Source organism: Phoenix dactylifera, chromosome 11 (assembly GCF_009389715.1).
Source record: "Phoenix dactylifera cultivar Barhee BC4 chromosome 11, palm_55x_up_171113_PBpolish2nd_filt_p, whole genome shotgun sequence".
Taxonomy (NCBI): Eukaryota; Viridiplantae; Streptophyta; class Magnoliopsida; order Arecales; family Arecaceae; genus Phoenix; species Phoenix dactylifera.
The window spans coordinates 7,554,867-7,565,683 of record NC_052402.1 but is presented as its reverse complement, the minus strand read 5'-3'; the positions used below and the strand labels follow the sequence as shown (position 1 = coordinate 7,565,683).

At 37.5% G+C, this 10,817-nt stretch overlaps 1 long non-coding RNA gene across 1 annotated transcript; it reads right to left on the bottom strand.

Annotated features, from left to right (window-relative positions):
* Window positions 1–1,646: 1,646 nt before the first annotated feature.
* On the bottom strand, window positions 1,647–10,339 carry LOC120112357. The gene is made up of 4 exons (XR_005513856.1): window positions 10,145–10,339; window positions 6,925–7,047; window positions 1,785–1,911; window positions 1,647–1,681 (listed from the first exon to the last, which is right to left on the bottom strand). It is a non-coding gene; the product is annotated as an uncharacterized LOC120112357 (long non-coding RNA).
* Between the last annotated feature and the right edge of the window lie 478 nt (window positions 10,340–10,817).

Here is a 10,817-nt window from a genome sequence, read left to right as displayed (position 1 = left end):
CTCTCACAGATGACACAATCTTCAAATGGTGGAAAAGCAGAGAAAGGGGAAAAACATTTTAGGGGTCCCAACCAATACTAAGCAACAACATTTGCTTCAATTCCATTTCAAGCACAATTCTGCCCGGCCCAATTGATCCAAGTAGCTCTGACCTAACTCAGCCAAATTGAGGCATACCAGCAACTGCGATATTGGCAATCAACAAGTACAGTGCAGTACAACTGACTCGTGGCCTGCATGCACAAGTCTAAAATCCTTGCTCATAAGTTCATTCCATAATTCAAACATGCAGTTGGTAGTCGAAAAGCAATCTTTCAAGAAATGTTCAGGCTGGATGCCAAACACCCATGCAAGCAGGGTGGCCACCAAGTCGCCTTACTTATGGAGTATATGGCCTAGTGAGGGAGCCCAATCACAAGACAAGCCTGTGCCTAGATGGCCCTCCTAGCCTAAAGCTTAGGCACCTAAGCAATCAGCTAGACTAACTAAGCAAATGAAATTTAAAGAAGGCTGAGGAGCAGGTAGCATTTGAAACAGATCAAATGAGGGATGATTGAAAAGCCCTAAGCCCCAAACAAAAAGAAGGGAAAGAGGAGGATAGAGGTCCGGGACAAGAGAAGCACTTGAATGGCAATCAGTAACGACGTCATCCAACAAAGACATTCAGAATAGCAACACATTATGGCCAGTAGTTTTATTGTTTAACTTTTCTCTTTCCACCTCTTCTTATTCTTGCTCTTCCTTTAATAATCCTTTTTTTAATTTGCAGATTGCCGGATTACAATTATCATCACTGCAAGAAATAACAACAATCACAAGGAATGTGCTGCAAGCAGCCGGTGGTAACTACTATTAAAAACTAAATTAATTTTTTTAGAAAAATTGAGAAATGATGCCCCTTTCTTTTGCTATTTCTGCTACTCTATTCAATTTTCCCCCATTTTCTAAAATTTTGGGGTATTTCAAATTCCTTGATCTCTAGGCTTGCCATAGTTCCTGGTGTTTGGCATACCCTAGGATCACTAGTCTGCTACCGACATTGTTTTACTTTATAGACTATGATTATTTTCAAGAGATACAGACATCTTGATCCTTGGATTCCTTTCAAGAATTAAACTCTGACAATTGTCTTCTGATACAAATTTAGTTGATTATTTTTTAGTTCTCACCTTCTAACAGTTATTACATGCATTTAATCTTTTACAAGATGTTCATACATATATTAAATATTAAAAATCAACAGATGCACAAATCTTACATCCGCATGTGGAGAAGCCACCTATTTGCAACTATTTTGTCACTTTCAAGTATCAGCATGCTTTTAAAATGATATTGGCATCTGAATTGTCTTATTAAGATGCCAATCATAGAGATATTCCCTTGTACAAGCATAACTACCATACCTTACAACAGGAATCTAGATTTGGTGAAGACTTGCACAATGGGTATAACCATAAAATCAATAACTAGTTAAACAGATCCTCCATAGATCAGAATTATTGCATCAATATACATAAACAGCTAGCAAAATAAATAACCAAAAGATGCTTCATATGTATTCTGGATACCTTCCCTTCATCCTCATGCACTTCAAACACACTAAACTCAAGATCTGTCTCAATTCGCTGACATGAGAAGGATGATATTACAGGTACTGGCAACTCGATGTAACCAAAATGACCTGATTTGGAAAACGATTGAAACCTGTTATTGTTATCAAATGACACTTTGTCCTATGGACACCTCATATTATTTATAAAAGAAAGAACAGATACATATCAAACCTTCACATTTTCCGGGTTCAGCAGTGCCACAAGATTCACATTTGCCAAATTCTAATGGCAAACCAAGGAAAGGATTTGTTAGTTGGCTTGGATGAGAAACTGGGCAGTCATTTATGGCGTATGTACGCTGCCAAACAAAAAGGCATCATATTACAAAAGAACAACTTCATTTTTTGGTCTGTTGAGCAACTTATTGATAACATACATATCAGTAAAGCAATTTAGGTTCCCTTTAGTTATGAATAATACTTGATATTTTTTTTTTTTAAAACTAGAATGTATTGATTGATTGATTATACAAACTACCATACTGCTATATTAACAAGAAAATTTAAATATTGTTGTTGAAAGAAAATGATTACACATACAGACATTATACAAGTGATCATTCTAGATGCAGCACTAACCATTATCTTACTTATCTTTGAGCAGATTGATAATAATAAGGGTTACGAGGCTTTTAAATTTGATAGGAATGTGGATGGAAACTCATAATAACTCGAGGATTGAACACATGGTAAGGGAATTATGAACAAACAAACTACGCAACTTTCTGCCTAAGATACTTTTTTGTTTAAGGCAAACAAGGGGTCTACGGAAACGTCCCTTTGGGAAGGTGAGGCAATGCATAACTAGCATTCTAGAGAAGAATTATGAAATTGACATTAAACAAGAGGAAGTTTCTTAAAACAGATGCATGTTCAGAAGAGATTGTTGGCTCAAAAAATACATGACTGACATGGTTTAAGAGACAATTAACACATAGAAAGTCAGATAGAGTGTTCCATTTTGGCAGCTCAATAGCACAGCAAAAAATAGTATTGGATCGATTTTGTAGTGTCACTTTGTATTGAACTGCATCAACAAGTCAGAATAGAAAATGGCACAGAGAAGTATGAATCTACTAAGTTGATATTTACTGAACTAAATTGTTAATACAGCATATATTATGTATTTCCAAAAATGTCTGAGAGTTCATCGCATATTATGTGCTTAAATTAATAAAGCATGTGACTTAGATGTTCGAAACAAGTCAATTTACCACTTCTAATCTATTTAAATTGTTTAGCTTGTGTTTGAGTGCATGCATAATCATACATATTATTCAAGTAACACTCCAAGCGCATACAAAGGATCTAATCACGAGAGTTTATGTTTTTTATATTAAACATCCAATTTTGGGTCTTTGGTTAGAATGGCACTTATCATGCTGAATACCAAGCACTTCATGCACAATTCATAAAACATGAAGCCTCAGTGGCAGGAGTGGTATATTCTTCAATAAAATGGCCAGCAGAAAGAGATATTATTGGGCTAAAGAGTCACCGAATAGAAAATGTTCGTGGATAAAAAAAAGGTTCACAAAAGTATCATTGATCCTCCGAGGAGCTCTGAGACTAAGAAAACTGGTCTACCGAACCCAGAGACAAAGAATCTTGTAGATATTATAGTGCTTGGGAGGATGACATCATAAGGAGATAAGTAACAGGAGAATTTACATAGCCTTTAAAAGAGAAAGGCAGAAAGCACACTCCAAATGTATTCCTTTTTCCTTTTCTCAATGACACATGTTTTCAAGGACAGAGTGATGAAGCTATTTACTGAAGTTATCAAGAATGATTGTCCTCAAAACTGCGAATGTGAATACCTTTGCTCTCATTTCCAAATAGAGGAAGCAACAAAGTGTGACAATCTCAGACATACTAGATATTTGAATTGTGTACAAGATTTCAATCAATGATTTGACTAAAAATGTAAGGTGAACTTTGGTGACATGCTGATAACGTTCCAAAGAATAAAAGTACAACCACTTATGGTGCGACTATTTTGTTGTTTATCAGATCATCAAAAGTGAAAGCTGGATCTGTCTGCATATAACTTGGAAACGTGTATGCCAGTCTGAAATAATCCTTTGTTGCATCAGATGAGGCTTAGGGAAAGATGGAAACAGTTGGATGGCATGAATATCAGGCCTTTAACAGATTACGTCAGAAAAGAGAAGGGCATCATGAAGTGTTTTCAGGTTAAAGTATATCTAGCTCTAGTTTCTGATTTCTATAATACTAGCAAAACTATCTTCTTTGGTGATTTGACCTTGATCCCTTTGTGAACTTATGCCTTATCTTGATCTGTTTCAAGTGGACTTCAGGTTTCAAGGTTTCTTTTTTATGATAACTTTGGTAAAGAAAAAGTTAGGACGCAACTGAGCCGGTAAATGGATCAAGTTATCGGACTTTTTGGGTCAAGAAATTTCCAATTTCATATACAGAGTTCTCAATGAAGATGCCACCAACCAAAGATCATTACCAGGATCTTTGGGTGGAGGAAATATATAGATAATTGATGTCTCAGAAGAAAAGAATTACTTCTTTGGTCAGAACATTACCTTATTAATAAGTGCTGGGTAACCTTCCAATACATTACATGCCCATATTTGATTAGTCCATGCCACTGCCATGTATATGCTCTATTTCAAGTGTCTGTGCTTCATTTCAAATGTCAAAGAATAAAAGAAGCGACTATGCTTAATCTTCTCTGGCAGCAAGGTTGAAGTTAGTGTCACAATATAGTGGATTGTCACAAGGCTTGTACATCAGAGGTCAAGAAGAGGAACATAAGACTTGAGGGAGATGGATAAGTCATTTGGGAGAAACAGCCATGGAATTTAGATAAATGGAATTCCACTTTTGTGGCTGAAGGTGATCGAGGGACTCATTTACCTCAGAGGTGAAATTATATGTATTTGCAGCCAGTCAAGAGAAACAGGGAGGGCATTGTCAAAAGGAGATTTAGTGAGTGACAGATATAGATTGAAGGGGTGACCAATTTGGATTATCTCAGAATATAATCAGAATACTGGAGCTACCATCAATGAGAATTAGCATTGCAAGTGTTAAGGGTGATCGCTCATCTTTAAAATACACTTGAATGGAGGGTGAATTGGACAAAGCTTATTCCATATTCAATTTGACATACATAGTTACTAAGGTTTGAAGTTTTGGCTGAAACTGATTTGTTAGCACAACTGAACAAAAGTAACCTCCAAAAACTAAGTTTCAGTCAGGTTTCAGCTGAACATGACAGGTTTTTGGTGGTTTTGGCCAATTTCAGCTGAATCTTGCTCAAACTGAGCATGGATGATATCTTTACTCATCATTAGTTTAGTATTTTATGTCATTTCAGGGCCAACTCTTCATTTCTTGAAGCATTTGGCTGAATAGGCCAAATGTGGCCCATTTTTCTGGGGAATGAGGCTTAAAAAAGTGAGTACTGATTATTTTGTTTAGATTAAATTTGATTTTTATTTTTATTTTTTCAAGATAGGAAGCACTTGCAAGTCCATTTTCAACAAATTTGAGGGTAAGGTAGCCTTTCTAATATAAGAGACATTTTTGGATTTGTGAAATTATCTTTGAAGGTGGGGAGAGGAAAAGTGGAATTTGCAACTTCTGGAGCTCAGATTTTCTAGAACATTAGCTTGACTCCCGTAAGCATTTAGATGAGGTATGCCTAATCGTAGACTTCTCTTTATATTTTATCGATTATAAATTATATGTAGGTACTTGGAGCTTGATATGATGGTATTCATCATATCAAGTACATATTCATGTGCAATTTTATGGTAGTAAGTTTCACTTTAGCTATTTGCATTTATGTGTTTAATAAATTAACAAGCAACTGCTAATCAAACAACTGCAGCTATTATATGGAGAAGCTTAAAATAACAGGTAGCCCATAGTCCTAAATAGGAATGCTTTGCAATGAGTATCCAAAAAGCTAACCCAAAATAGTAAGACAACACTAGATGGTTGTGGTTATAATTATGAAACAGCCAGATGTAAAATAATTCCTTGACGTTCTCATTTGTTTTTAAAGGATATTATTACTTTTTTACACAGTTTCATGTTCTTAGCCTGACAATAACAACAAGAGATATCCAGACATTACAAACAACAATATACTCAAATTATGCATGGCTTCCTTGGCGTGTTATTTTCCTACTTTTTTTCATAATCTTATGACTGAAACTCATACCAAAACTATTGAAATTATCAAAATTATAGAAATTGAAAGTTTGTAGGCCATATCAAAATCTAGCTTTTGAACCTTGATAGTCATATTAGTAATGGGGTTAATGATATTAGAGAGTGAAGATGGGATGCTAAAGATGTTTTCTCTTTGTGATCCTTTTTTAAATGTCTTTCCTGTCAAGGAAGTTAAACACCTACTAGCTTGAGAAAGCATGACCCCAGGAGATTCATCATAACTTCTAAGATTCCATCTGGATGACTATCTTGGAAAAGTACACATGGTGGTTTTGCAAATGAGAGCTTAAACAGAAAACATGAGCTTTGTTGGGTGGAGGATGAATGCACTTGTGGGGATATTGCTTGTGTGCCAGAATTGAATGAACTTGTGGGGAACTCGCTTGTCTGCCAGGATGTCCATGGTTTATTAAGACTCATTTTTTGGCTAAGTTGTGAATAGAGAACAAGATTTTAAGGAGAAGAAGCTTAAACAATATGGAACCTCAATTCTAGTCTGGTCTAGTGGGGGTTTTGAAAGACAATGCCTTGAAAAATATTGTTTGTATTATTTTGGTTGTCTAAGCTAAGGAATCATTTTGCAGGTTGAATTAGGGACCTGGATAATGCAGTCTGATTTTTTTTTATATAATTTATTGCTGGTTTTTTCCCCTTTTTTTGTAGTTTTACTTTCCTATCTTACTCATAATTTTGTTAGTGATCAGGAAGAATTTCTCCTGCTCTAGTCTTTCGATTGAGTAACATTCTGATGTCTCATACAAAGAACATATTCTTCATGGCCCCTTAATTTTAAATCGAATTTCCTGATTATTTAATATCAATATAAAGCAGTAGTACCAACAAAAAGGAAAAAGAAACAACATTGCCATACTTCTGCTTGCTTTTGAACACTATCATGATGCCTAATGCATTTCTGCATCTACACCCAGAAGGAAACAAGGCAAGCAATCAAGCAGAAAGTATGTAAACTGAAAAAAAGGGTCAGCTAATGGAACTCATGAGAAACTGGTTCCACTAGATCCACCATGTACCAAATAAAAAAATATATAACAAGTGAAACACAGAGCAAAAGACATAGAAAAGGCAATGCATACAATTTCCTCGATCGTTGCAGCACTAAAACTGATACCACGAACAGAGCCATCCGAAATAAGAGGAGATGGTATATTTTCCTCCATGTCATCAAATTTTTATCTTTGCAAGATATAGAGCGATAGCTGCATCACAAATAAAAGCACAATAAAACACTTAACAAAGTAAATTTAACAGTGAATTAAAGTGCTACTAAATTAAGGTATTTGTCGTAGTGTGTATTTTAGTATAGATTAACATGTTACATATAACATGAGCATAACACAAGACGATTGCATATAGCTTCAGTCACAGCATATCAAACTTCAGAAAATATTCCAAAATTTTCTTTGTATCGATCTAAGTACTACTCCAAATTAACTTCTCCCCCATGTACTCTATCCTTAGAAGATTCTAAACACCAAGTTGTGGAGCATAGAAGGTAAATTAGCTGCAAATGATTGTTAGGCCAAAGAAGATTTACTGAGCAACAGCATGACCTTTTACATGAGCGCATAGGAAACCAATGTGACAGCTGACAACCTCGCCAAAAGTAAGGGTATACAAGTTGACTGTGGGGTCATATCTGCTGCTCTTCAGTGCTTTTTCTCATGATTCAAGCATCACCTAAGTTTCCATCGTTTGGGGATAGAATTTAAAGAATGCAGAATGAGATACTGTTTTACTAGAACACATGACAAAGTGGTTGAGTGTCCTGGTGTCCAAAGGATTCTGATATAGATACCTTTAAAAAAAAATCTGATGGGAATGCATCTGAACATTACATACATATGTGCAAATATGAGTAAATACATGTCTAATAATGAATAACTGGTGGGAGTAGCTGCAGAATAATTTTAATAAATTGATAAAACCTTTGATAAATGTCATGTCGCACATGACAAAATTTATGTAAAAATGCCAAAAGTAGAGATATAACAGTAACAACATCTTGATTTCATGATACGAATTATGAAATGTCGAGGCATATCATGGAATGTCCCAAATATCCAATTGTTGGCCACTTCAAAAAATCCAAATTCTGGGGTATCTCAGAAACTCTCACTAACATCCTCATGCAGTTTTGGGCTTTCCCTTGTTTAGAGAGTGTCCACTAACCGAGACATGACAATTTTGGGTGAAAGTGTGAAATATTCCTAGGTCAGGCAGAAATGTACAATGACAAAAACAAGTTGGCTCATTTCCCTAAACAAATGACATAAGGAAGAGATATATTAGTTAAATCATATCACCATGTAGGTGAAATATGTTCTTAACTTCAAAGAAGTGGAAGCAAAGATGGTCAGCTTCTTTCTTTCACAATTCTAAGAAACACATAGTAGATTTTAAGCTCAAAGCTTTAGATTGAATAGCCAAGAGAAATAGAATCAAAAGCAGAAAAAGAAAGTTGTAGACACAAAAGGAGGCAAGTCTATTCAACAAAAAGGTTAGCAGATTGTCGATGCTTTTACTTCTCTGTTAATCAACATCAAATCCAAATACAAGGCAGTTCTAATTCTTATTAATTCCTACAGCAGTGCCAAGACCTGCTTATTAGTTAGTCTAATCCTGCTTATACCAACCAAACTCAGCCCTCTAGGGGAAAGATAATACCAAGGATTTAAATACAGTGGGATGGGGCAGTCCCGGTTTTTCTATGGAATGAGATACCCCAAGTATGACACTCATGATGGTGGATGTCTCATGACATCCCATCATGATCCATTTGCCGACTCATCCCATCCCAACACTTCGGCCGGTGGGACACCCCGCCATCCCACCAGTGTATAAACCTTGGATAATGCTGCAAATGCAACCTAGAGAATGTCAAACCCTTGTTACTCAAAGCTTTGTCCACTTTCTCAAGCATAATTCAAGGAAGCTCATGAATGAAACTAGAGCCTATTGTGCCAGCCGAAACAAACATACTGAGAGTCCAAGAATCAGAACATCAAAAGTACATCACCAAATTCTTTTATTACATTAAGACATAAAAATCAAGTTTATTTCCATAGTAAATAATATCCAAACTTTATTGCATTTGAATAATCAATTATCAGGATGACTACCACTGACAAATACTAAACAAACATTTTCTTGGCTAAAACTGCGACTTCAAGACATTTTCCTCAAAAACCTTAATCGATTATGAAGAAAGCATGACAACGAAAACATATAATTCTTGCTGCAAACTTCTTCTTCTGCAGTTCTGCTTACTGTGCATCACGAGTTATTTGTATCATGCTCCATGCTTCTTAGTGCCCATTAAAATTTCATATGCTTGAGTCAACAGAACCATCAAGAGCACAGCAGCAATGCACATAGAAACAAGATTTCGACAGAAGAAGATATTTCAAAAAGAAACGCAGAGATATGGACTACCCAATCGCAACAAGGAATCTAGACGTATACAAACACAGGAATTAGAAGCAGAGGAACAGATTGTCATAATATGAGCATGAGAAAAAGAATAAGTATGGCCAGCACAGTTTTATAAGGCATTCAACCTAAACCGCTTCAAGAAAAAAATTAACCTCAAATTGGTAAATAGTTCAAGCAGCCCAGTGTCAACTATTGTTCAACAAGCCCGATTTGTGAATCTATATCCCCATCAAGAACGAGGGTAAAAGGGAAAGGGTCTTTAGTTAGCCAAACGGGGGTCATCCAAAATTCATTTAATAATTCTATACACATAAGCACATAGACGGTACATTAAAATACAGCATTAGAATGGCTTCAGAAGCTGGGTTCCTGAAACAAAAACAGCAAACAAGTAACTCTCCCTACTTTCCTTTTTCAAGAACAGAGCATATAACATGTCAAAATCTCTCATGAGTCCAAATATAGGTACGAGAAAAAAGGTTCTACCATATCGATAGATTCCGATCGCATGTCCGGAACAGTAGACAGGACTAACAGAAAATGCCAACAGCGAAAACAAAGGCAGGCGGACTTCCGTCCACAGAAAACAAAGTCCCCGTTAACAAACAAGCGAAAACCCTAGTTTCAGCGAAGGACAAGCGATCGCATTAGCATTTAGAGGCGAAAGCGACGACATGCAAGAGAGATGGGCACTCCAGCGGCGGCGGACACGAAAGGCCGGAAAACTCGGTCACATTCCGAGTTTCCACCCCAAATGTGGCGAAAAACCCAGAATCCAAGCCCAGAACTTGAAAGCAGAACTGCTACCCGTTGGATTAAAGAGAGACGAGAAGTGGCAGATGAGAGACTAGAGAATCGAACCTCGGAGGGATTAGAGAACACGTTTGGAGAACGCTCTCTTCCTCTCTTCCTTCGTCCCAGCTCTCTGGACGCCGAGAGAAGAGAAATGAAGAGAAACCCCTTCCCTTCTCTCGGAGAAGAACGACAGAAGGGAAGAAGGGAGGGGGATTCCACGGAATAGAAGAAGAGAAACGAAGAGACAAAAAAGGAAAATCGGTGACAGAGAGAGCGAACGGGTTAAAAAAAAGAGGGCAGAGGGGGGTATTGTTACCTCGGGTGACAGCACTGACCCTGTACCAAAATGGAAAGCTTTCGTAAATGCCACATATGCCCCTTACCGTCGGGGGGTGGGGCCCGGATGACACGCCTACTGGCGCCACCGACCGAGCTCGCTGCCGCATCGTGGAAGGGATAACCGTAGGATGCCACGCGTTAGAATCGGGGGTGGGGCCCGTAGGATACACGGCGAGGAATGGTCGCGATTCGCGGTTTGTGATGGGGTGCGGTCGTGGCGGCCCAGCGGATCTGGTGACGGCGAACCCGGGTGGCAGAAGGCGCCGGTTACGAGATTCTTCGCGCTTGGGAGACTGCTTCACCTCGGAAGGCAACCCGGTCTGGTGGAACCCGAACCGGACCGGACGGCTATTTTTGTCAGAATTTATTTATTTATTTTTAAGCGGAAGCAGATATCTCC